The 25,849-nt window shown below is 35.5% G+C and overlaps 1 protein-coding gene across 3 annotated transcripts in view; it reads left to right on the forward strand.

The window, feature by feature from the left end:
* Window positions 1–16,164: 16,164 nt before the first annotated feature.
* LOC149800591 (uncharacterized) overlaps window positions 16,165–25,849 on the forward strand; it is a 34,462-nt gene continuing 24,777 nt past the window's right edge. Inside the window, exons 1-2 of one of the 3 annotated variants that reach the window (XM_089954557.1) lie at window positions 16,178–16,310; window positions 25,116–25,146. The gene's annotated coding sequence lies outside the window, so the exon portion shown is untranslated. Of the gene's footprint in view, window positions 16,311–23,924; window positions 24,187–25,115; window positions 25,147–25,849 lie in introns of those variants that run through there. The other 2 variants (XM_089954558.1, XM_089954559.1) reach the window with 2 other exon arrangements.

The raw sequence follows: 25,849 nt of genomic DNA on the forward strand, positions 1-25,849 counted from the left end.
CTGGAAGTAGATAGAATTTTTGGTGCGTTTATATTTATTTAAGGCCCTTTTTTTTGTCTTTATGTGCTATAGTGCACTGTTTAGTCCACCATGGTACAGGGCTTTTATTTTGGATATTAGTTATTGTTATTAGTGATTGCCTTTAGTGAGATTAGGTTGGTAGGGCAGAAGGTACCACCTGGGTCGTATGCGTTTATTATTTGAATGTTTGTGGTTCCTATATTTATCATTACTGACATTATTTCGATGCTATTACACTGGTCAACAGTGAAATCATTACTGACTTGAAAAGGCCCTAATCTGTAGTATTTTGGTGTGCCAAACACGAATATAACCGTGAAAAATTTGTATTGGCTCTCGTTTTGAAGATATTCATATACCTCATTTTCTATGTTTCACTGTGTAAATTTCTCCAGTAGGACTGCAGCAACATCCGGAATAATGATGTAACATTGCATAATACCATCATGCTCACATCATCCACAGTTGATTGCATCATTTTCTGATGCAATGCAATACTAATGCCATGCGGCTGCTGAAGTAAGTTGACGTCAGCAGTGTACTATACATGTGTAGGCCTATTATACTAATGCCAGGCGGCTGCTGAAGCTGACGTAAGCAGTGTACTATATAAAGCCCAATCAGATAGGTTCAGCATTTAAAATATTTTAGACGTTGTGCGAGACAGTTCAAGCTACTGTTACATAAAACTTATTATTTTATCCATTTACGTACAATAAAGAACAGTAATGCCTCGAAAGTGTGTTAATACCGCGGACAATTTTTGCTATATTTGTGGGGAAGTGACATTTGCCAACCAGAAGAAAAGTATCAATTCTCAAGTGAAGAAGGCATATCATCTTTACTTCGGATGCAAGGTTGGTGACCAAGACAAGCCTTGGGCTCCGCATATATGCTGTGCTACATGTACAACACAGCTTTCACAGTGGTTGAATTGCAAAAGGTCATCAATGCCGTTTGCAGTCCCAATGGTGTGGAGAGAGCCAAGCAACCACCTAAATGACTGTTACTTCTGCTTGGTTCCTCCTCTTTCCAGCGGAATAACGAAGCGAAAGAAGTCGAGAATAGTCTACCCAAACATTCCGTCTGCATTGAGACCAGTTCCACATGGTGAGGGACTTCCTATTCCAGAACCTCCAGCAGAATATTCTCTTGATTCATCTGACGAAGACAAAGGTGAGTCGACCTGTTCTTCTCCTGGTCCATCAGCATGCAGTGATCCAGATTTTCACTGTGGTGCATCATCAACCCCACACAGAATAACACAGGAAGAACTAAATGACCTGATTCGTGATTTGGACTTATCAAAGAACAAGGCAGAATTGCTAGGATCAAGACTCCAACAATGGAATCTTCTAGAAGAAGATGTCACAATTACTGCATATCGAAAGCGCCACCAGCAATTGGAGCCTTTCTTCAGAAAGGAAAGTAATCTGATATTCTGTTCCGATATTGAGGGCTTCATGAATGCTTTAAAAATCACTCATGACCCACAAGAATGGAGACTATTTGTCGACTCTTCGAAACTGAGTCTCAAGGCTGTGCTTTTGCACAATGGAAACATTCTTCCATCTATTCCAGTAGCGTATGCTGTCCACATGAAAGAGACATACGATAACTTAAGGCAGCTACTGAATTCCATTGAGTATAACAAGTACAGCTGGCACCTCTGTGGTGATTTGAAGGTAGTTGCCCTTTTAATGGGACTGCAGCAAGGATATACAAAATACATGTGTTTCTTATGCAAGTGGGATAGCCGAGCAAGGGAAATGCACTACATGAGGAAGGAATGGACTCACAGGCAGAATGTAGCCATTGGAGAGAAGAATATCCAACACCCAGCTCTGGTTGAGGCTCAGAAAATCTTGCTACCACCCCTTCACATCAAACTAGGTTTGATGAAGAACTTCGTGAAAGCCATTGACCGGACTTTGCCAGCATTCCGATACCTGCATGAAAAATTCCCTCGACTCAGCGAAGCAAAGATTAAAGAGGGAGTTTTTGTGGGTCCTCAGATTCGAGAGCTTTTCAAAGATGACCGGTTCAACAACTTGCTGGAAGGTGACGCGAAACAAGCATGGAATGCTTTTCGCCTAGTTTCTACAAACTTCCTCGGAAATGTTAGGGCAGAAAACTATAAGGAACTAGTAGAAGACATGTTGATGAAGTATAAGAAACTTGGCTGCAATATGTCTCTAAAGATTCACTTCCTTCATTCCCATTTGGATTTCTTTCCTAGCAACTGTGGTATTGTTAGTGATGAACACGGCGAACGTTTTCATCAAGATATCGCAACAATGGAACAAAGATACCAGGGAAAATGGTCCACTACAATGCTGGCTGACTACTGCTGGACACTCCTCAGAGATGCTCCCGAACAGCTGTACAAGAGACAGGCGAAGAAATCTAAGATGTAGTCAATGACTTGATTTTTTATAGGTAGGCTATTACAGTTGACCTTTTACTATTGGAATGCATTTCGTTATGTAAACATTAATTTCTTGCAGATTACAAAAAAACTAGAGCCAATTTTGCAATTTGACTGTCATATTCGTGTTCAGCACATAAAAATTGATAAGAATTGACTAATTTTATTTCAGTAACATGACTTTTGTAAAAATTTGTTGTCCAGTGTTATTGATGTTTAGGTTAGGGGGTACTTCTATTACTTCATAGTAGATTAGTGTATCTATTAAAAAAATTGCTAGTCCACCCCCTTTCTGACCCATGGGTCTGTTTTTAAAGATTCCCTGGGTATAGCCTTGTAGTTTGGGCAGGCGTTTGTGTTCTTGTGTTATGAGGGTTTCCTGTAGGCAGATTACGTCTGGTTTTATGGCCGTATTATTCAGTTTGTTCTGCAGTTCTGATAGGTTTTTAAAGATTCCTCTGCAGTTCCATTGCCAGATGGTGATTTTATTATTGTGGCGTCTTCCAAAGGAGGAAATACATAGGAATCAAAATATTCTACACTGTAATTATTGGGAGAGTACACGGCTACCCAGTTGATTCCTGATCGATGACTGTCGTCTGTGTTTATGAAAGAGGTTTAAAAGACTTTAAATTTTCTATGAGCAAGTTCAAGTTTATCACACAGCACGGGATTCTAAGAAGTTGTAAACGAACTCTGAGTCAGAAGGTAATTACATTCAGAGGTTTCCATTTTTTTTAATTATTTCTTTAATGAGGTTCCCATGTATGCTTTTTTATATATTTTTTCGCCGGTAATGATAAGTCATAATTTAACATTTGAGGTTTTTCCATGTAAATATATATCAGGTAAATCAATGAATGAGTAGACTCCGTGCACTGTTGCATGAGAACTTCAATGCGTTTCGTCGTCATAGAAGTTAATTGAAATACGGAATGGTCAAGCAAATCTTTAAACACTTTCTCACAATCTTCTCTTCTGTGTTGAGGGTCCACGCGTCTCCCAAATAGTCTTCTAACGTTTCTTTTGATCTCATCAACAAACATTTTTACAGTGTATCTGATTAGAAGAATTGATTTGACATCCATGATAATGTTCTCTGGCAAGGTGTTTAATTCTTTCATGAAGTCATGTGCAAAACATGCGACTAAATGTTGTTCTTGTTCTGGACATCTTGACATTATGACTGTATTTTTGTCTCTTTCGACACTTGTGGTTTGTAAATGATGTTGTTATTGTTGTTAGGGATAGAAAACATACTCATCTCCATTGGTTCTTTATGATCTATATATTATCTCTGCTTCTAAATAGTCAAGGATCAGTTCTCTCTAACTTATTTACCAGAGGAATATCAAATTCAGCATACAGTTCTACTTCTACTCCGTTCGCCAGATCTACTGTAAACTCAAGTTCCACACGAACCGATTTTATAGACTGGAAATGTCTTTCATCGCTGCTTTGGTCCGGATTAAAATCAACTCCCCACAAAGCTCATCCTTCAGCATAATCGTCTTACAAAACACTGTGATCTTTGGTACCTAACTGTCCTGTACCTTCAGACAGTGTCACATAATCATTCTGAGCGAAGTTAGGTCCAAAAGGTATGGTATGAAACTCTCTGGGGACCTCTTTCTTGGACACGTGGAAGTGTTGGAACTCGAGAGGTATTCAATCGATGGTACCTTTCAAGGTCGCGTTGTTGATGATGCAGTTGACAAAAACACAGTACTAGTTCGATTCAGGTTCAGGTGTAGATACACTCCATACAACAAATACTTTTCTTGCGACCACATGTCTAAGTGCAAATGATCCAACATAATAATCGTGTTTTATTGTCGTTCAGCTGTTGTTAGAGCCAGCATTCAGAGGGTTGTCAGATTCTTCCAACTTTTCTGTCGTTTAAAGCACAGTGTGTCAGGTTTCCATACCATAGAAGCATCCAGATATGAGTTCTTGGCTTCTTTCCGTATGTCTAGAAATCTTCCAGGTAAGGTTGATAAAGGTAAGTCCCCAAACTGCTAATTAGTTTGTTATTCAAGTATAAATCCACTTTGTCGTACAAAGAATGCATTAAATTTCTCGCTGGATCCACCCTGGCAACTTCCACGGGATTGCTATTATCCACTTTGAGAACTATGTAGAATACAAGTCAATGCTAATTCAGATCGATTTAATTATGCGTTTGTCCTTTGATTTCAAATTATATGGGTGCTCGGGTGGTCAAAGACAACAGAGAATAAAATTCTACACATTGGGATTCTTGCTTTGCCATAGTCGGCTGAGGCTTTGCAAACATATCCAATTCTGACATCGAACATTCGCAAGAATCTTGCTGCATTATTTTCCTTTGTTCAGTTAGTAATCAAACGCATCCAGTTCTCTCACGGTTGCTGTTCCTTTTAATTCTTTTTCTGAACTTGCCTAAGACATTTTTTATAAGTTATTTTCTTTGCGTCAAAGCGGCATCTTGTAAAGCTTGCAGTTTTCAAGTCACCATCGGTTTTAAGATGGGTACTACCATACGAAATATTATATCTCGTAAACGATGTCCTTGTCTCCTCTCTACCTGCAGGTGTCATTATCTCCTCGGCACAATTATGAACTTCCTTGTCAAAAAACCAAAGACGGAACCATTCATCATCTATACCACTAGAACTTTGCATTTCGGATTATACCAATCAAGTGTCAACACGTGTCTTCTCATTTATGTATTTACATGATTCTGTGATTTTTTTTATGCAATTGTACGTCGTGTACGTCATGTCATCTTCGTTTTCTCTTTCCTTTCGATTTTTTTTCTCCTTTTGTTTTCTATTTTTGCTTTAATTATCTCTATATTGATTTTTATCTCCCAAGAGAGAAAATAAAGATGAATGTTTGTCATTGACCTATCAGATTTTGGGGAGAATGATCCGTACACTAATGTGAAGAAAAAAACTTCTTTTTTAAAAACAATCTAAAAATGGATATTCTTCTTGAAAACAAAATATGTCAGTACACAGAACATTTAAATAAAACTTGACCATTGGGCATGATATATTGAAGTTCAAAAGCTTTGAATTATATATTGAAGTTCAAAAGCTTTGAATTTGCATATTTTATATGGTACAGCCCGTATAGGTGTCCCTCTCGACTCTGGACTGCTTGACCAATACACTTGGAGAATAGTCAGGTAAGCATTCAGATTAGATTATTCAGCATGACAAGAATTTATGTTAAGATCTAGCTGGTTGATAGTCGCAGCAGGTGATGTAGACGACAATTACCATAATACATAAATCATATACGGTAAATATCAAACTAATTAGAATATTCAATCCTCCTGGTGGATATTTTTTAAATGAAAACCTCTCTCAAATGGTAGGGCACGCGTTCTTCTGTGTCTTATACAGCGTTTTCAGTTACATAAGGACATGGGAGGGTGCAAGTATAAATAGGAAATAAATAACTTTTAAAAACAACCATGTTTCTGTAAGATATGACATTGGTACCAAAAATTAATTTATTATAAGATTAAATGATTATGGTTGGGTATTTATCGTTCTGTAAATTTTACTTATCACTCACAAAGTTAATATAAAGTCCTTCGGACTTTATTTACTTATTTGAAGTCCGAAGGACATTATGTTAACTTTGTTAGTGATTAGGTAAAATTTACACATCGATAAATGAACATCCATGATCATTTAATCCTTATAATTCTAAATTTACTTCCCTTCTGTCATCAGATCAGCAGATTTCATCAACAAAACGATCATTTTTATGTACATTGAAGTTTTCTTTCATTAGCCTCTTAATTGCGACAGAATACATAGACATATCTTCACTAGGCAAGAGTCATCGATTCTTTATACAGTGATATAGGATAGTGGCATAGCGGGTCATGCCAGTGATGTATTGTTATGGTCATTATTTTCGTATACAGAGGAGCCTCGTTAATCCGGACTCCGTTTATCCGTAAACCTCCCTATCCAGACATAATTCAACGGGAACGGAATTCCTAAACGTTAATTTGCTCCGTAAATTAAGAAATCCGCGTTCCGGATCCGGACATCAAATTCGGTGACCAAAGTGTAAAATAATATAAAACTTGTCTCGGAAATCCGGAAATAATCTGTCAAAAAATAAGAAAATTCGAAAAATCGTATATGAAAATACAGTCAGTCGGATAACACAGATTCATCAACGCAAATTTGGAGGTGTGTCAATGCATCAGTCTCTGATTGGTCAACTTCTAGTGGCATGTTAAAGTATCAATTGATCACGTGATCATAAGTGTGGAAAAACTAAGTAGCGTGACCATATTGTAACCAGCAAGTGCATAAACAATGTCTGTTTTAGCTTGTCGCCGATAGGGTGTTATTAATTGAATAAACACACTGGGATCAAATCGTCCACGCCTTTTGACATAACATATGGTTAATAAATTAAGTGTGTCATTCTCTGTTGTTTACCAATTGTATGTAACAATCACAGTTTATTAATGGCTGTGCAAATACAGTTGATTGATTTAAGCTGTGGACAGTATAGGGCTTCATTTCAGAATAAAATGGGGACGTCAGTTATCAGCTCATTAGCAGCTATAACAGCTGTAAAATACGACTTTCAAAAACGACTGCATTTTATTAATTTACTGTAACGAATTTAACTACGAGATACGAGTTTTATTCGTTGTACGTTTTACATATTATGGCGACACCATCAAGCAAGCGTAGACGAATAGAGATATACCGGCCCGCATAAAAAAGATTTGCCAGAACAAAGATCACCCAAAAGCTACCATTCAAGATATACGCCAGCATATTATAGTTTACTCATCCTTAGACACTGGCAAGTCGACAGCTATGGACATCATGAAAAAGGACAATAGGTGGTCAGTACCTGCCGAATCAGCAGACTTAACCCGCGATCGCCACGCCAAAATGTCAACAAATCGATGATGCCGTATTCATGCGGTTCTCAGATATGTCGGCCCAACACGCCGCCGTCAACGTGTATCTTATATTTACTGTACTTGTTTGTACAAGCGCATGTTATAATAATGTAAAATAAACACGTCAATATATGTATTCATTAATTTATTTCAACCATTATTGAATATACAGTACATATGCAGCTAGCATATATCTGTACATGCACATGTATACGGTAATGATAACGTAAAATAAAAATGTGCATTATTCAATTATCCGGAAAACTCGTTAATCCGGACATATTCACTGGGAATATATATATATATATATATATATATATATATATATATATATATATATATATATATATATATATATATATATATATATATATATATATATATATATATATATATATATATATATATATATATATATATTTAATGGCAGATGCTGTTTAAACCAGGCAATTCCTTCTTCTTCTTTTTTTTTTCTCTAAAATTACGCTTGTGTATGGCACGTGTTGTTACTTTCTACGCATTTCGATCTTTCAAAGACTAAATCGTGTCCTTTGTTTGACATACGACTTTGACCTTTAATACAGCTGCTCGAACATGTCGAAGAAAAATGCAATCATTTCCGAATATTGGCTTGTAAAGCCTGCCATATGCTTTCTTCGGCAAAAGGGGTGAGTGTTGGTCGATTTTAATTTGGGGTTTGTAAATTTAGATTGGAAATCACAGGAGTGGGTGGATGGGGGCTTGTTGTTGTTATTATTAGGATGTAATGCGTTAATTTGGATAAAATTTCGTATCAAATGACCTGGAAATAGGAAACCAAAAGATGTCCGCAGAATTTATAGATGTGTACAAACTTCCAGACCAGTATTACGTGACCGTTTACATCCAATGAAATTGTAGAAAACTCCGGCAAATTAACAAAGAAGTTGATTCAAGAAATCAACGACTATTATTACTGCGTAAGTTACAATACTGTCAACTTGTACTCATTTTTTTACAGCTTTTAAAACAGTAATTCAAGTGTTTTTCCTTGCCTGGATTTTTTTTTTTCTACGTGTTTCTTTCTTTGACACTAAAACATTTGTTTTACTGTATAAAACCCTACCAAGGACGTGAACTGTCAATACAGTCTTTTGTTATGAGCGTTAGTGGCTAAAGAATCCTATATCGTATCATGTACTTCAGATATTCAGCGACAAGGCAAAATTTAATTTAGTATGGAGGTTGTAAAAATTGTTGACACAATACTGTATTAGTTTATTTGTACGAATGTTAACTCAGTTTTTGTATTAGTTTATTCATAGAAATGTTTTGTTGACAGAATACTGCATTAGTTAACTTTTAACAATTTTGATTCAATACTGTATTAGTTTATTTGTACCAATGTTGACACGAAATTGTTTATTTGTAACAATGTTGGGTGACACAATACTGTATTAGTTTATTTGTACCAATGTTGATACAAAATTGTTTCTTTGTAACAATGTTTGGGTACACAATACTATATGAGTTTATTTGTAACAATGTTTGCTGACGCATTACTGTATTAATTCATTTGCAAGAATGTTCGTTGACGGAATACCGTATTAATTAATTTGGATAAATTTCTTGCTGTGGTTTCTATGTCTTTAAATGAACGATTGGTCTATCAAAGGAATTGCGTAATTAAAGTGTAATAGGTTGTATTTTGCGTCTGTAAGAATACATTAGTCATTGATATAAAAGTGTTGTGACTTTATCCTGCTTTTCGCAGTCTCATTATGTAGGAGTGGCACGTGTGACTTTTTTTTTAACGGGATGTACATACCATTCATATGATTCTGCAAACCTTGTGTAATATTCTATCCTCTCCTTTTTTGAGTTTCTGTTTCAAGTTATATTATTTGATAACCACGCAACAGTATGTACCTTACGAGTATGATTGAGCTTATGAGAATAAACTGTTTTATTAAATTGACTAAAGCTGTCCACGGGAGATGATCTATCTAACCTCAATGAACGGTCCGTCCAAACCAAATGCTTATGTTTGGTTTACTCTTCCATAAAAATCAGCTTTGTCCCGAAAATGAAATAATTTTCAAAGCTAAAAGACAACTATAGTGCGAGTATATCATCCCTTAGTGACATTAGAACGAGTTCCATAAAATTAGAGTCAGTGACGTTGAAAGTGTTGCCTGTCTGAAACAGCGCGAGAAATATTCACATTTGTGTCGATTTCTGCGCAATTATTATCACCTGAATAGACATTCCTCAAACAAGTATTGCATCCACCAATTCCGATTGAACCTGTAAAAGGCAATGTGATACTTTCTGAAGTAAAGGTGAAAGTAAAAGAGAAAGAAACGTTACAATGTCCGGTCAGCCTAACTGTTCTTTGGAAGATTTGTAGTTTGACCTAACTTAATCCCCAGTAAAAACTGTACAGGAGACAAACTCTATATTAGGCCGACCATTTTTTCCACGGTAATGGCATTACGTTTATATATCAGCCATGATTTCAAGATTTAGACCGTTCTAATAGCAAATTATAAGCATAGTTAAAAGAGGAGAAGCCGATCTGATTTTGCAACCCACCCACTGATAAAACATGATTTGTAACTAAATCGATACACGTATTGCCTATATTATTTACTTTTATTTTAATATTCCTCAAAGGAATTGCCTCTGGAAACCTTGTTGATGCACACATAATGGTCAACAAGTATTGGTTACCTGACTTGGTCTTAGGTAAGGGACCAACACAATCTACCATAATTCTACTAAATGGTTCGTCAAATGCATGAATAGGTTGCCGATGAGCCTTAGGTATTTTCTGATTGGGTTTCCCTATCATTTGGCAAGTATGACAAGATCTACAGTACTTACAAACATCACTTTTGATTTTTGGCCAATACAAGTAAGTTAAGATCTTGTGATAAGTTTTATTGATCCCTAAATGACCAGCCAAATGAGTTTCATGGGCCAGACTAAGTATTTCCAGTCTGTAAGGTTTTATACCTACAATTTGATAGTTCACTGACCATTCGTCATCAGCAGGTATCTCGGGAGGTCTCCATTTTCTCATAAGAATTCCATTTTAATGAAACAACATACAGGTACTTTAGTGACTTCAGTTACATTAATGGCCCGTTGAAATAAACAGGAGATCTCAGGATCTTTTCTTTGTCAACGACAAGTGGTTGTCGTTTGCCACCCTGATTAGAATAAAGAGAATGAGTAGTTAAAAGAGGATAACTGTGATCAACACCTTTTGATTGATCCAAGCAAAGAGTGAAAGCGACCTCATCAAAAGCCTGACCAACACATGTGTCAGCTAAAGGAATACTCTCCAAATCAACATCATTCTCAAGAGCTTTCTTTGCCATAGTTCTGGTAACTGCACAAGCTGGGAATAAATCAGCGAATTCTTTTTCCAATTGGATCGATTTTCTGATCCGAACAAGGCTTGTCAGTTACAAGTGGATTAACCACAACCTTGTCTCCAGCTAGGTCGTTGCCTAGTAATAAATAAATGTCCTCAACGGGTAAAACAGAAACTGTTCCGACTGTCACTGGTCCTGAGACTAAGTCTGATAACAAATTTACACAATGGAGATGAACATTAACAAAGCCGCACTCTACTCCCTGAATAAGAACACTCTCAGAAAAAGGCAAAGTACCTATCAATAAAAGGCTCTGAGAATCTCTTGTGGCCCTTAAAATTTTAATAGGGATAGGATTGGCCGAATCGCCCAAGAGTGAAATAAAACTCTTCAGTGTGAATGGTTCATAATTCTCCATAATAAAATCAGACTGGGTTTATTAGACCTTACAAATGTACTGCTTTCAATACATGACCGTGACCTTGACCTCTTAGAAATAAGAGCATTTGCAATATGTCTGTCTTGATTCTGATGCCTACTTTTCATTTTGTAGCAATCAGAAATAACGTGTCCTTTCTTCTTCAATAGGTACACGTAGGAAGAGACATGGACCTTTGATCAAGTGTATCTGAAGCTTGATTTTTAGAAGTTGTACCAGTTTGAGATTTAGAAGGACTTGTATTAGTCTGAAATACTTTTCTGCCAGAAGACTGATGAGTGGAGGTCTAATTTACAAAAGGAACTTCATGAGTTAAAGAATACTTATCAGCATTTTCCAGGTTTTCAGTTTAATGTCCGTCAAGACAAGTCTTAATGTCACTATGGACACAGTTGTCGAAATCTTCAAGTAATGCAAGTTGCTTGAGACTTTCATAATCTTGTTCAACTTTCTTGGCTAAGTACCATATATCAAATAACTGCTCTTTTTCTCTAGCAAATTCCACATGTGTTTGGTCCAGCTTCTCTTTTTATAGTTTCTTAATTTTTGCCGATAAGCTTCAGGGACTGACTCATAACCCCTTAAGATGCATTCCTTAACAGCATCGTAGTCACTTTGGTGAACAGAGAGTGAATGGTAAAGTTTACTAGCTTTACCATTAAGTACACATTGTAATAATTGAGTCCAATGCTCCCTTGGCCATTTCAAATTTTCAGCAAGTTTGTCAAAATAAAGAAAATATTTGTCTACATCTTTTTCTCTGAATTGGGGCACTAACCTAATATTCTTTGCAACAGCAAAACTTAAATTTGTATTTGAAGTAGAAATGTGCTTTTCACTTGCCAGATCCAATTCTTTTATTCTAAATTGATATTCCCTCCCTTTCTCTCTTTTTTCCTTTGGCATTTGTTCATTTTGAAATTTAATTTGTCTTTCTTTCTATCTTACTTCCAATTGCATTTGTTTTTCTCTCTTTCATGTCTCTCTCTGTCTCCTCTTTCTCCATTTGTAACTGCATTTGTTTTTCTTTTTCTATTTCCTGTCCCTCTCTCCTCTTTCTCAAATTGTAACTGCATTTGTTTTTCTTCTTTTTGTAATAACATTTATTCTTTTTCTTTCTCCAATTTCATTTGTTCTTTCTCTTTCTCCAATTACAACTGCATTTGTTTTTTTTTTATGTTTCTTAAGTTCCAGCTCCCTCAAGTCTAATTCCATCTTGTATTTTAATTGTAATTCCTTTACTTTTATGTCAGGTTCTGATACAGACTTACTGATCGAAACCAAAGCACTTTTATCCAAAACATTCTTTTCGACCAAGTACTGGACCATAATATTTTTTATTTCTTGCTTCGTCAAGGAAGCCTTTGCCTCAGAAAAGATCATATTTTCAGGCAAGTTGAATTAATTCACCTTTTTTAAAAAGCTCTGACTGTTCCTGCGTAGAATTTGAAATAATGATTTCCACTATTGATGACATTTTAGAAAAAGCTTGCAAATTTCACTTACGATTTCAAATTTGTATAAGAATACTTGGGATTTTTAAAAGATTTTTAAAAAAAACATGGGGAATTCAAATATAAAAAATAAGGTTTTCTGAAATATTTAGCCAAAATTCAAATATTCCGAGGATTTCTTATGCTACGTGTTTAGGCAATAAAAAACAGTAACAAAGAAAGAGTGAAAACAACAAGCTTTGGAAAGCTTAACAAATAATTTACTTCCCTGAAGAAAACAATGTAAAAATGAAAAAAATAAGAACTTATGGTTTTAAGAATCAAATCCAAAAATAATCCAAGAATAATCCACGAATTAAATTTTAGACTTCCTAGTAATGAAAGGTTCTAATGAAATCTAAGTTCGAGACCGGGCGAAAAATAAAAAAATGGAAGGCGAGCACGTATGCTAACTAGTGCTGTGCTGTTGTGTCTACAGTTCTTTGTTGTTCCACAGACAATATTTCGGTGTTTTAATTTCTGAATAAAATTCACGAAGTGTCTTTGTCCAAGACTTCTGTATGAGCACTTAACTAATCCCAGAGAAACGAAATAATCTTTTAGAATCCAAATAGGTTGAATAAAATTAAAAATATAACTCAACTGGTCACAACAGAAAAAACAAAACACATCATGTTCCAATGTTTAGAATCTCGACTGACTAATTTCCCTGTAGACAAAAGTTATACAGTAACTTGAGACGCAAAAGATTCCCGGATACGGGTAATCCCTCCAGAATTTCGAGAACAGCGTATAAGTATTTACGTCTAAAGTCACATAATCAGCCTCGATTTCACTATTATCATTCACACATTAAGAATGAATTAAAAAAGTTGTTTACTTGATTCTCAATCAAGGTCAGGAACTAGGTCAGCAAAAAGATACAAAGTTCTATTTTTAGGTGTTTTCGACTAAGCAGTCAGGTCAAACTAATTTCTGGAAAGTATCGAATTCCAGTAAACAAAATTACATTACTTAACATAACATAAAAAAAATAATTTTTTTTAAAACTTACAAACAATTAAATTAAATCAAATATAAATTAAATCAAATATACATAACACTTAGTAATAACAAATTGATAGCACACTGACCATAAGTGAAATTTACCAGGGACAACGAAAATTCCAAAACAAAGACCCGGACTAAGTAACAGAAAGAAGCGAAAACAACAAGTTTATTAAAATCAGCAAATGCATGTATTTCTCAAAGTTACAAAGTTAAAATTTAAAAGGAATTTACAGTATTGTGACTTAAATCCCAAATAATCCTAAAATTTCTATCACAAGTCTTGATTTATCACAATGACATAATCCAGAATGTCTTTGATCGAATTCACAATAATCCCAAAGCAGTAATTTTGTCCAAAATGTCAATGATTACTGTTTAATGCATAATTTAAAATGATTTTTCTCAAATTATATCTGAACACAACAGCAAATAATTCTAGAGATTTAACATAAAGGAGAAATGAAATAATTCTGGTATCAGAACCTTATATAAAAATCCAAGACAATAAAATAACCAGGAAGAGGGTCAAAAGTTTTTTCCAGACCCATCTAAATTTATATTTATTTTTTAAAAAAAACACTAAAATCAAACATCAGTAATAAAAGCTATTTAGAACTTTTTAAAAAAAAAAAAAGACAAAAAGCCGGTACACACCAAAAACAACTCTATCCTTAATTATAATGTATAAAAATAAATTAAAAGTATCTAACAAAAAAGATTAGCATTCCCTTTTTAACAGAAGAAGATAACTTTTTCCAAAGATTGTAAATTAAAAATTGTAATTTCGGGAATCTTTATATTGCAATATGTTTAATGACGGCACAATGTCGCCATCACTGTGGACAAAAAAAATTGCAGATTTACTGCCACAAATGTAAATGTTCCACAAATCATATAGACTTTTATTGTCGTATATGTTTTAGAAACAAATTAATACTGTTCAGTAATTAGTAACATAATCGAAGTATTGTTTTCAAACCAACGTTGGATTGCTACTATTCAGTTATTAGTGCCTAAATGAGCGCAGAGAGTCGCACGGTGTTGGTCATTTCTATAACACTCTGACCAGAACGTGAGTTGTGACAGGTAACCCTTAAGGTGACCTTACGTTGTGATTTTCCTGAGATGTGACAGGTAAGCGTCGTGATATTTGGCAGGTAAAACGTAAGGTGCCCTTACCTGGTGATTTTTACTGAAATGTGACAGGACAAACGTAAGGTGGCCTTACGTGGTGATTTTCGTGATATGTGACTGACAGGTGACTTGTAAGGTGATCGTAAGTGGTGATTTTCGTGAGATGTGACAGGCGAACTTCGTGATGTGACAGGTAAACCGCAAGCTGATAGTACGTTGTGATTTTCGTGAAATGTGCCAGGTAAACTTCGTGATATTTGAAGGGTAAAACGTAAGGTGATCTTACCTGGCAATTTTAGTGAAATGTGACAGGCAAGTGGTGATTTTCGCGAGATGTGACACGTAACCCATAAGGTGACCGTAATATATGTACACTTTAAGGTGACATTACATGGGATTTTTTAGTGTACTTTTTCGCTTAGAATCATCAGACCTAGCTCCTTATCATTGTACATCATAATCTGCTTAATTCCATATAAGCCACACCACACCACTCCTGAATATATCATAATCTGAGTAATTACTTATACGTCACACTACGCCACTGCTTAATAAATAATCTGAGTAATTCCATATACGCTACATTACGCCACTGCTGAATATATCATAATCTGAGTAATTCCATATACGCAACACTTCGTAACTGCTGAATATATTATAATCTGAGTAATTCTATATACGCCACACTACGCCACTGCTGAATATATCATAATTTGAGTAATTCCATATACGCCACACTACACCACTGCTGAATATATCATAATCTGAGTAATTCTATATACGCCACGTTACGTTACTGCAGCTTGTCGAAAAGTTCGACTTTGCTTGCTAGGTACAGTATCAGGCAAATATGCATCGTCTTATCAAATGTCTTGTTTTATTGTTTTATTAGCTACAGTTAAAAGTTCATTCTCCAACGAAATACAAGCATATTCTTATTTCAGAGGAACATGTGATAGAGTATGAATCGGTTTTATTTGATTTTAGAACACAAAAACTTTCTAGATCCGAAACGTTGATAAAACAACATTGATTCATATATACATACATATATACATACATACATACATACATACATACATACATACATACATACATACATACATACAGCGTTTGCTTGCTTCACTGATTGATTGAATAAAGTCGAATTACTTATGTTTTCATAACATGAAAATTGTAAATAAATCACGCGCATTACTATAAATAGAAATCACGTAATTTGTGACAAATGAATTGAGACCAATTGGTTTAATTTGCTGTTCACATAAATCATGTTTATTTTTTCCAAACAAACAGCCGCTGATTGCCTATGACGAACGAAGTGATAGCCAATGTATATATTTTTCCCCGAGGCAGAGGAAAGCAATAAAGAGGAACGATACTGTCTAGAAACAAACACGAGTATTATATCAAATGAATTAATGTCAACGCACCCTATGATCCGCCTATAAGCACACAGACACCAAAGTAACAAGACGAAGAATTTCAGGTAAGTTATTTTCAGTATACATTTAACACTTTTAGAGGTATTACTGCTTCAGTTGTTGTTGTTTTTTTAGTGTACGTGTCTGATATGAGGCAACTCTTAAGAAAAGGTATCATTATTTATTTGTCACTAATTTTTCGACTCTTCATTTTTCATCTACAAAAGCATGTCATTTCTCAAAATCTGGTGACAATTACCATCAATATTTCTCGTGTCATTTAATGAGGTTTTCAGACTAAGGCGTCATTTAGCTACCACTTTGACCTAGTTACTGGAACAGCTGTTAATGAAATATGGCAGCTTCATCCCTATTCAAGATTTAGGGGGTAATTGATTACACTTGTTCTACATGCGGAAAAACAATGTTTTACTGATAAAATGTAAAGAATATTAAAAGTCAACCAGCGGGTATTTCTTTATCTTTGATAGTTGTTTAACATTTTTAAAATTAACAGATTATATAGGTGTACATATATCCACTTGAGTAACCAGGAGAGTGAGAAAGACAAAAAGAGAGACGAAGCGACAGAGTGAAAAAGGGTGAAACGCGCATAAATATATTGGCTTGTTTGGAATGGAATCAACCTTTCTCGTCCTTATCACTCACTGTTGCTGTCGCTGCTGCTGCTACTACTACTACTAATAATAATAATAATAACCGAGCGAAGGTCATGCGACGTAAACTGTGTCTGAGTTTCACAGTAAATAACAAAAACTTTAATCACATCCTTGTCGCCAAAGTGAATAACGAATTCAGTTGGGGGCTTTGTTTTTGTGTTTGTTTGTCTTTTTTTCTTCTTTTTTTCTCTCTCTCTTTCTGTTTGCCAACTGTCGAAGGGCTTGCATTTCAGTACAAATGATTGGAACGAAGGAATATGAAAATTAAAAATAAATGAAATCGTGAATTACTAATTACTTCACCCACGATAAATAAAGGATGCAGTAGTAGTAGTAGTAGTCGTAGTAGCAGTAGTAGTAGCAGCAGCAGTATACGGATATCTTAACCACAAATGTACAAAAATCACAGAATCTAGATAACTTCCCCAGGTAGGTAGCCGGACCTTTAAAATCACAATAAATGTTTCACTCAGACAAAAATATTTCAATGAACATATTTGTACACAGCTTGGACCCAAAATAGGACTTCAAACTGCAAAAAAATTCCATATAAAACTTGCACCACTACTAAAATTCCGTGAATCAATTGTTATATTTGCAAGTGCTTAAATATACAGTGGAAGCTTTGAATATTTTTGCACGACTCAGCGAAAAAAGTCCTACTGAAAACTAAGTACTAAATCTATCAGAACTTTTCAGGATTGGAGGGGAGGGGTGGTTTGTAAATAATCAATATTTTATGGGGATACAAATTTCATTGGGTCACGTTTTTTACCTTTACATCCAATCTACAATACTTTTTATTATTAATTTCTCACGAAATTAACGAAATTAAGGCCTTTATGAATATTTCTGAAATTATTATCCATGTATTTTATGTTCGGAATTGTATCAGAAGGAAATATCGAAATAAAGAGAAGCAGGAAATTGTCCGGAATCTCAGAATGTTATCTAGTCATGAAAGGAAACTAAATTAGAGAAAATATTATCAATATCAAGATATACGTTGCCACACGATTATCTCATCTAGCAAACTAAACACGTATAATGTCCTGGAAAACCTGCAGGTAAATTTGCATTGAAATATGGCGTAAACCTGTTTTAACAGTGAACAGCTGAATGATTTAGGTGACAACTGCGCCACACTACCAGACCTCTTGAAACCCCAAAAGACCTATCATCCTCCATCTTTAGTGAAAGTACAGAATCTCCGTATATTTTTTTTTTCTCCAAATGATACACCGCATTGATGTGAAGCGACAGACCAATCACAGTAGTTCAGGAAGAAGTTTTCAGATTATCTGGTATGGGAATGACGCCACTGTTGAGCCAATGATGTCAGTGGCTAACGAATCAGGAGACACAGATTTACTAGTTACCGACGTATGATATTGGCATTCTAATTAGGACAGGTACTAACGAACAAAATGATATCTCCATTTTGGAGTTTAAAGGGTGGAAACATGCACCTATGAAATATTTCGATGTCGTTTCTACGAACACAAGTTTTCGACGCGCAACGATACTCACTACTGGTAAGGACGAAACGATTTTTCGTTCTAATATTGATTTAAAGGTGTAAAAGAAGAAGAAAATATAGTTACAGACCCTAAAGAAATGTATGGTTATGTCACCCTCAGGACTTTGCTCTATTATGCAAATGGTGTTTCATCAAGACGAATCAAGTTTCATCAAACTGTTCTCTGCAGACTTGGCAATATGAAACAGACATTGAGGTGCCTGAGTGATGAGAGTGCTAACTCGTGAAACAAACGTTTGAATCCTGTCATCAGACCGGCCTGGGCGGGCTATCGTGATGTGTTCTTAGGCAAAACACTTTAGTCCAATTGCTGGTTCGACAGTAAATAACCTAATGGTGTTGCCATGCTGTAAACACCACACCATAAATCAACAAAAGACGCTGATAAGTTTGCGGTATTCAACTTCGTTCGTCAATATTAAGTTTGTAAAAATAAGGAAGTCTCCTAAATTATCGTCTTCATTAAAGTTAGTCGTGCATAGATAAATAAATGAATTGATAATTAATATGCATATTCATCTTAACATTTTGATGTGGCATATATATTGCCATTTTTTCATAGGATAGAAAACTCCTCAACGCAGTAAAGCAACTAGACAATCATGTGGACACTGCGCATTTACAATTTAGGTAAAACTAGTCTCGTAAGTAACAAACGTTACTTAGTACAAATAATACCATTTTTAGACCACAACACAGGGGCTTTCAGGAAATTAAACAAAGCCACACTGGACTATCTGGGAACATTTAGGTGGTAAGACAATCGTTTCAAATGCTGGACGCAGCAAAGAACACGCTTATAATAATATTTTAAATCGTTATGGGAAGCTACACAGCTTGAGGAGGAATCGATAATACAGATTTCTTGTCATTTCCAATGTAGTTCTTTCCTAGGCATCACTATTCTATATGAAAGTTGTACCATATTTTATTTCATTCTTCTACATCCAGTGCATTAGCTATTGAATTCAGATGCACTCATCCTATTTTACTTTTGGTAGGCACTGATTTGGACAATATGTCCAAAAATAATAGAGGGCATGTTGCATTTTCTGAAAATAATCGCATATTTAAAAAGGCACTGGAATTATAGTGCAAGTGACATTTCCGGAATCGGTCGAATCCCATATGCTTTTGTCATTATGGGCAAAAGCCAAGAGACTGAACATAAGTATTTTTTCTGTTTAGGATTTTACTAGTTAACACCTCTCCAGGAAAAATAAGATAAAACAATTATTTTATAAGGACTAAATTATGATGCAGTAAAAGCTGATAAGATCAGTTAGTGTAGTGAAACCTTCAAGAGTCGAAAAAAGTTGTACCTATTTAATACATTTTGTTTTTGCACATTAGTAGTGACACTGATGCATACTCCCAGAGTTCAATTTATTTTCCAAGACAGCGGTCTAACAAGAGGGTCATGTGATGCAATACCTGACAAAACTGAGTTTTGTCGCGACAACTACTCGCTTACCATATTCATCGAAAAATGCATGTCCCTTGATATGTTTGATCTGAATTAAACAATGTTAATCAATTAGTCATGCCTGAATACCAATTTTATTCACTACTGGTAAATTTTGAAACATAAAAGTTTAAAAATTAAGCAGATGTTACAATTTAAGGACAAAATCTACTGTTAGGTTGGGGGCCCCGAGTGGCCGAGTGGTCTAAAGCGCTCTCCGTTACGGATCACTGTCATCTCACCTCTGTCTGCGTGGGTTCTAGTCTAGGATTCGGCTAACGTGGGTATGTGAGAAAGCTCACCAGTAGCTTCTCGTGGGTCGGTGGTTCTTCCCGGGGTTTGCCCGGGTTCTTCCTCCACATTAATACTGGCCGCCATGCAGAGCCTATCGTGTGCTGAAATATGGCGTTAAACCCAACAACAACAACAACTACTAGGTTGTTACCTTCGAAGTAACATGCCATCAAAAGTTATAAGTGGTGCCACTGTTCCTCAGTCAATAGGTATGGAGACAGCATATGTAAGCTATGTATACCTAAGGTGAAATATGAGAAGCATGAAATCAGTGGGCCATTTACGGGTATTCACAAATGCCGAGGCATTAGCTGGCTTGACATTTTCATAGATATTTCGGAATCAAAATGTGTCATAAACTCATTTGTATCTCGACTTCCAAATGTCAGAATTTTATAATTGAATGCCTGCAGAGAGAAAGCTTTAGAATATACTAAATCGACAAGATGAGAAACTCCAGTTTATACCTGATTATATCGATCGGTGTCATCTTGAAATTCATTGTTAAAATGTTGAATGGACAACTCAGATTGGTTAATACAGAAAATGTTAAATGGGCAACTCATATTAGTTAATACAGAAATTGTTGAATGGACAAATCAGATTGGTTATTATAGAAAATGCTGAATGGGCAACTCAGATTCCTTGCTGTAGAAAATGTTGAATGGATAGTTCCGATTCGTTGCTATAGAAAAGGTTGAACGGACATCTCAGCTTCCTTGCTATAGAAAATGTTGCATGGACAATTCCCATTCGTTGCTACAGAAAATATTGAATGGACAGCTCAAATTCATTGCTATATAAAATGTTGAATGGACAACTCAAATTCGTTGTTATAGAAAATGTTCATGACATATCTGAGTTCGTCAGTGATGTCCTTGACAGACTGGGTGTTGTCCTTGACAGACTGTGTGTTGTCCTTGACAGACTGGGTGTTGTCCTTGACAGACTGAGTGTTGTCCTTGACAGACTGAGTGTTGTCATTGACAGACTGGGTGTTGTCCTTGACAGACTGAGCGTTACTCTAGCGATGGTGCCAGTTCCTGAATAAATCAACATAGTCCAATGAGACTATAAGAATTAAACAACTTATATGTGCCCTAGAGTGCCCTAGAAACACCTTAAGGTTAAATAAACATAAAAGAAAAAGTATTCAATCAAGTTTTGTTTCCATTCAAATGACTTTTCAAATTAATCCAAAGCTATGCAACCATGTTTAATCAATGTGTACGGTAGGTAAATTTCTAAGAAAGAAATCTTGTCGACATATGATGTTTCTACATTTGTAAAGAAAAACTAAAATGTTATAGTTTCGGCATCGCTTTCTTCACATATGAGCCAGTTAACGTATTCATCTTATGATTCACTGTTTGCTTTCTCATCCTCCGCGCAAAGGATGAACTTAATAAACATTTTTTTTAATGTTAGGTTAATTCCGTTTATGTGTGCAGTATAAGTGACACTCGTCGCTGGTTAGACAGTAAATTGGAAACATAACAGAAAAATATGAATTATTTTCTTTGCGACTACAATGGTTAATTTGTGCTGTGACTCCTCCAGTAATAGGTACGTAACTATACTACTTATACATACAATGTCTGATATATCCTTCTCGGAAAGACTACTTTTATGGGCTTCATCTGACATGTAATTACTTTTATTGTGCTTCACTTCGACATGTACTTACTCTCACTGGGCAAAATTCATAACATAAATATTAAAATGCACAATGACGATTAGATCGATTTTAAAAGTATTATAGAGACAATATTTATTTCATATATAATCACAATCTGTTGAAATTCAGTTGGATAAAATTACCAGGAGTCAAATTGATAAGTTTGTCTTCACATGCTTCATTTACTTTTCCACAATTCACAGATTCCTAATGGAACGTAATCGTTACATTTGTTTATTCTTAATCTGTACCATACAAATTAAAGACATTTTAATTGCTGAATATACGTACAATTAAAGATCAAAAAAATGACCCTACTGCTAATCGAATACACATTGACAGAGAATAAAATGGACTTTAATAAAGTTAAATTCTACCTGCAAGAGCTTCTAAGTACGAGTAACATTTTGTCCTATGATCTGCTGCTTGCAAATAAATAATTTATAAAACCAAACATTTTATAATTGTCATTATGTTTATATTAAATCAGTTTTAACCAAATTTTAAGAAACGACTTGGACAATCGAACCAAGCTAGATTTCTTTTAAAATTATTTTGTAAAACAAAACGTTTCTAAAGAGAATTTGCTGTTCACAATGCGTTGAAATGGGTCAGAGGTAAATCTTTATGGTCATTTGTTCATTCAAGAATTTTAGATAATGGTAGAAGTTAGTAATTAATACGAGTTTGATTTAGGATCTAGTGTACCTTACCTCATTCATTAGCCCGTTTCTTACGTCACCTACACGTATTTAAGCGTGTAAGATACTCGTTTGCCGTACATTCATTATCATGTGCAGAATTACAATAACTAATAATGCCAAACCAAAATAAGCACGCTGAAACCAAGTAGCCAGATATATGTCAACACCTTGGATGATATCACATCATCACAAAAGATATGGAAGCACCAAGAACGACATCGTTATGGAATGTTATATAATAACACTTCGGACAAACTTGGAAACAGACTATATTTTCGGCGGTGAATTAGGTCATTGTACGACCTTGTACGCACGTTTATTTCCTGTCGTATTGTCTTCAAAATCATTAACTCATGGAGCTAAAGAAATGCAGAAATGTAAAGTGAGCGCCAAAATACTCGTACAACTGCGAAAGGACTGTTATTCGCTAAGGGTGATGGTTTGGTGGGTTTAATGCTATTTTCAGCACATGTTATTCGCTAAGGGTGATGGTTTGGTGGGTTTAATGCTATTTTCAGCACATGATAGGCTATACATGGCGGCCAGATTAACTGGTGAAGGAAGAACCCAGGAAAATGCCGAGAAGGACCACGCTCCCATGGGAAGCTACCGGCAAGATTTCTCAGATACCAACATTGGCCTAGTCCAAGACTCGAACCCACGTGGACAGAGGTGACATCGCCTGTAATGAAAATTACAATAGTTATGACAGTAAATTATTCACCAGTTACAAAGTTTTTGATGCTCTATCGTTGAAGAGGATCGGTGTAAAATAAATGGCGAAGAGGAAGAAATACTCTGACAGGTGATCGGGATGCTCACATTTCGAGGCTGGTATTGATAAGTGGGAGAAGTTTTGCCGATTTTACAAACATTTTTAATTCATCATTTCCAGTCCCAATTTCAACTCGAACTGTCTGCAGAAGATTGAATGACTTTTGCAACAACAGGAGACTAGTCAGTAAGGTGCTCACCATTTCAGCTGTCGATAAGGAAAACATAATGTTGATCTGCAGTGGAAAACAGTTATATTTGCTGATGAGACCGATGATATTACAGAACAGGATTTGCATGGATATGTTTAGAGAACAGGTGGTAAAGTTTGTTGAACCGCTTGCTTTGGATTGTGTCATGGACTAGGAATATCACAGATGTTTTGCGGTTACATCATTACGATTAGCAGGAACAACTATCGATATAGAAGGTAATATGAATTCAGAAATGTATGATGAAACCCAGGATAAAAACCTATGGCCTGTTATTATCAAGACTTTTCCGCAAGGAGACTGGATTTTGAAGTTGACATCGTACGTTGTCATACATCTTATCGTGGTGGAGTGAAAACTAAAAAAAATATTATCCCTTGATTGAATTGGCCATCACTGTCTCCTGACATTTAATATAATTGAAAATGTCTGAAGAACCATTAATATTCAGATCAGAGCTGGATTACCTCAATAAAAGACCATGCCCAACGAATACAGAAGATTAGGTCGGGTTCAGCATTAGAAGCCTGCACACTTCGATACCTTGTCTTCGTCCGAGGCATGTTTTAAAGGCTATAGTACTGAAGTTTATAGGTATGTGTAACATGTTTATACAAATTTTAAGATCATACTGTGGGCGGATAATTTCTTACATATCATCATGTTGTCTAAGATTTTTAAATGTATCTATAATATGGGTAGATCTCCTGTTGCTACGTTACACTGAACACCTAAATGTTATCGAGATGCGACTCGTTGGATACGGAGAATTGCTGGTGGCTGCATGTCCTCCGAAACATTAAGGTATAGCTACTGTAGAAGGGAGCTTTGGCTTTTATATAAATATTGTTTTAAACAATGCTATGGTCTGCAGCAGGCCCGGCCCTAGGATGTGCGGGGCCCAATGCAGCAAACGATGAGCGCGGGGCCCCAAGCAAACACATTGCATTGCGAGTTAGCGCGGGGCCCAAGGCGGTTGCCTCGTTCGTCTTGCCCTAGGGCCGGGCCTCGTCTGCAAGAGAACACTATCAGTGTATAATGTACTACCTTCTTCAATATTTAAAACAAAAACAATTGATTTTGGTTAGGAAACCAGCCACTTTTATAGAACTTATTGTTTTTGTACAAATGTTATGAAATACGAAAAACATTTCAGTTGACATTAATTGCATGTTTCCAACTATGTTTCATGAAGTTTAAAACCCAATTAGCACAGGAAAACACAATACATATGCTGAGGTACCAGGTCAACATGTGTTCCTTGTGACTCTCTAACTACAACAGTTGTATTGCAACGAAAGCGCGCAATATGTAACTGCTTATCAACTTGGATATTTGGAAGCAAACGTCATAAAACTTTGCTCAATGGTCAAGTTTGTACATTTATGTCTACAGAAATCGTAATCTTATATGAGAAAGACTAGTATATTATGTGTTATGTTACCATTTTGGTATTCCCAAAAACGTTTAATCACACATTCAGTTAAATTCTTGAAACTGTATTGATGCTTATACCATTTCAGGTAATACCAGTGTTCTGACTGACAGTTAACAGTGAGTTAGACTTTTTTGTTGGCATGTTTGTTTTGTTTGCTTTGTAATCTGTATTTTAAGTGATGAATTTTTAATTTGTTATTTAATCGTAGAAAACAAAGAACGAATAAGAATACTAGTATATAAATCCACACACATTTTCTGGGTTATATCCCATCTCTATGTTTTGCATGGTATTCCATGTCTATATTTCACATTGCATTCCATGTCAAAAGTTCATAATTAGTTTTGGATGTAGTATTTATACATTGAATTATACTGGGATTTTCTCTAAACGTAATCTCATCTGCAATTCGTACCCATCAGAATAAAAACAAACAGCTTTGTCCACACGATGTAAACTTTTTCGAATAACCTGTTCCCCTACAGCGATGAATAGCTAAGATGACTTGATATGAATGTTCCCATTGTTCGTAAAGTTTTGTTTCTAAGAAACGAAATGATGGATTAGACGAAACCACACGAAAGTTTCAGTATTTTTGTCTTCCTAATGATATTGTAATATGTGGCTACAACGAGACGCAATAATTACATAAGTATGTAGTGATCAGGATTTATGGTTTTGTTTACTTGTCCCTTACATCCATATTCGTCACCTCATACATCAGTATTTTTTCGTAATCACCACTGACACGTTTACATTGAAGTAGGCGCACCAAATTTATATTTTATCCAAAAATACGTAGATCAGTTCCGACTTTCA

Source organism: Sinohyriopsis cumingii, chromosome 4, assembly GCF_028554795.1.
Source record: "Sinohyriopsis cumingii isolate HCF-2022 chromosome 4, ASM2855479v2, whole genome shotgun sequence".
Lineage (NCBI taxonomy): Eukaryota > Metazoa > Mollusca > Bivalvia > Unionida > Unionidae > Sinohyriopsis > Sinohyriopsis cumingii.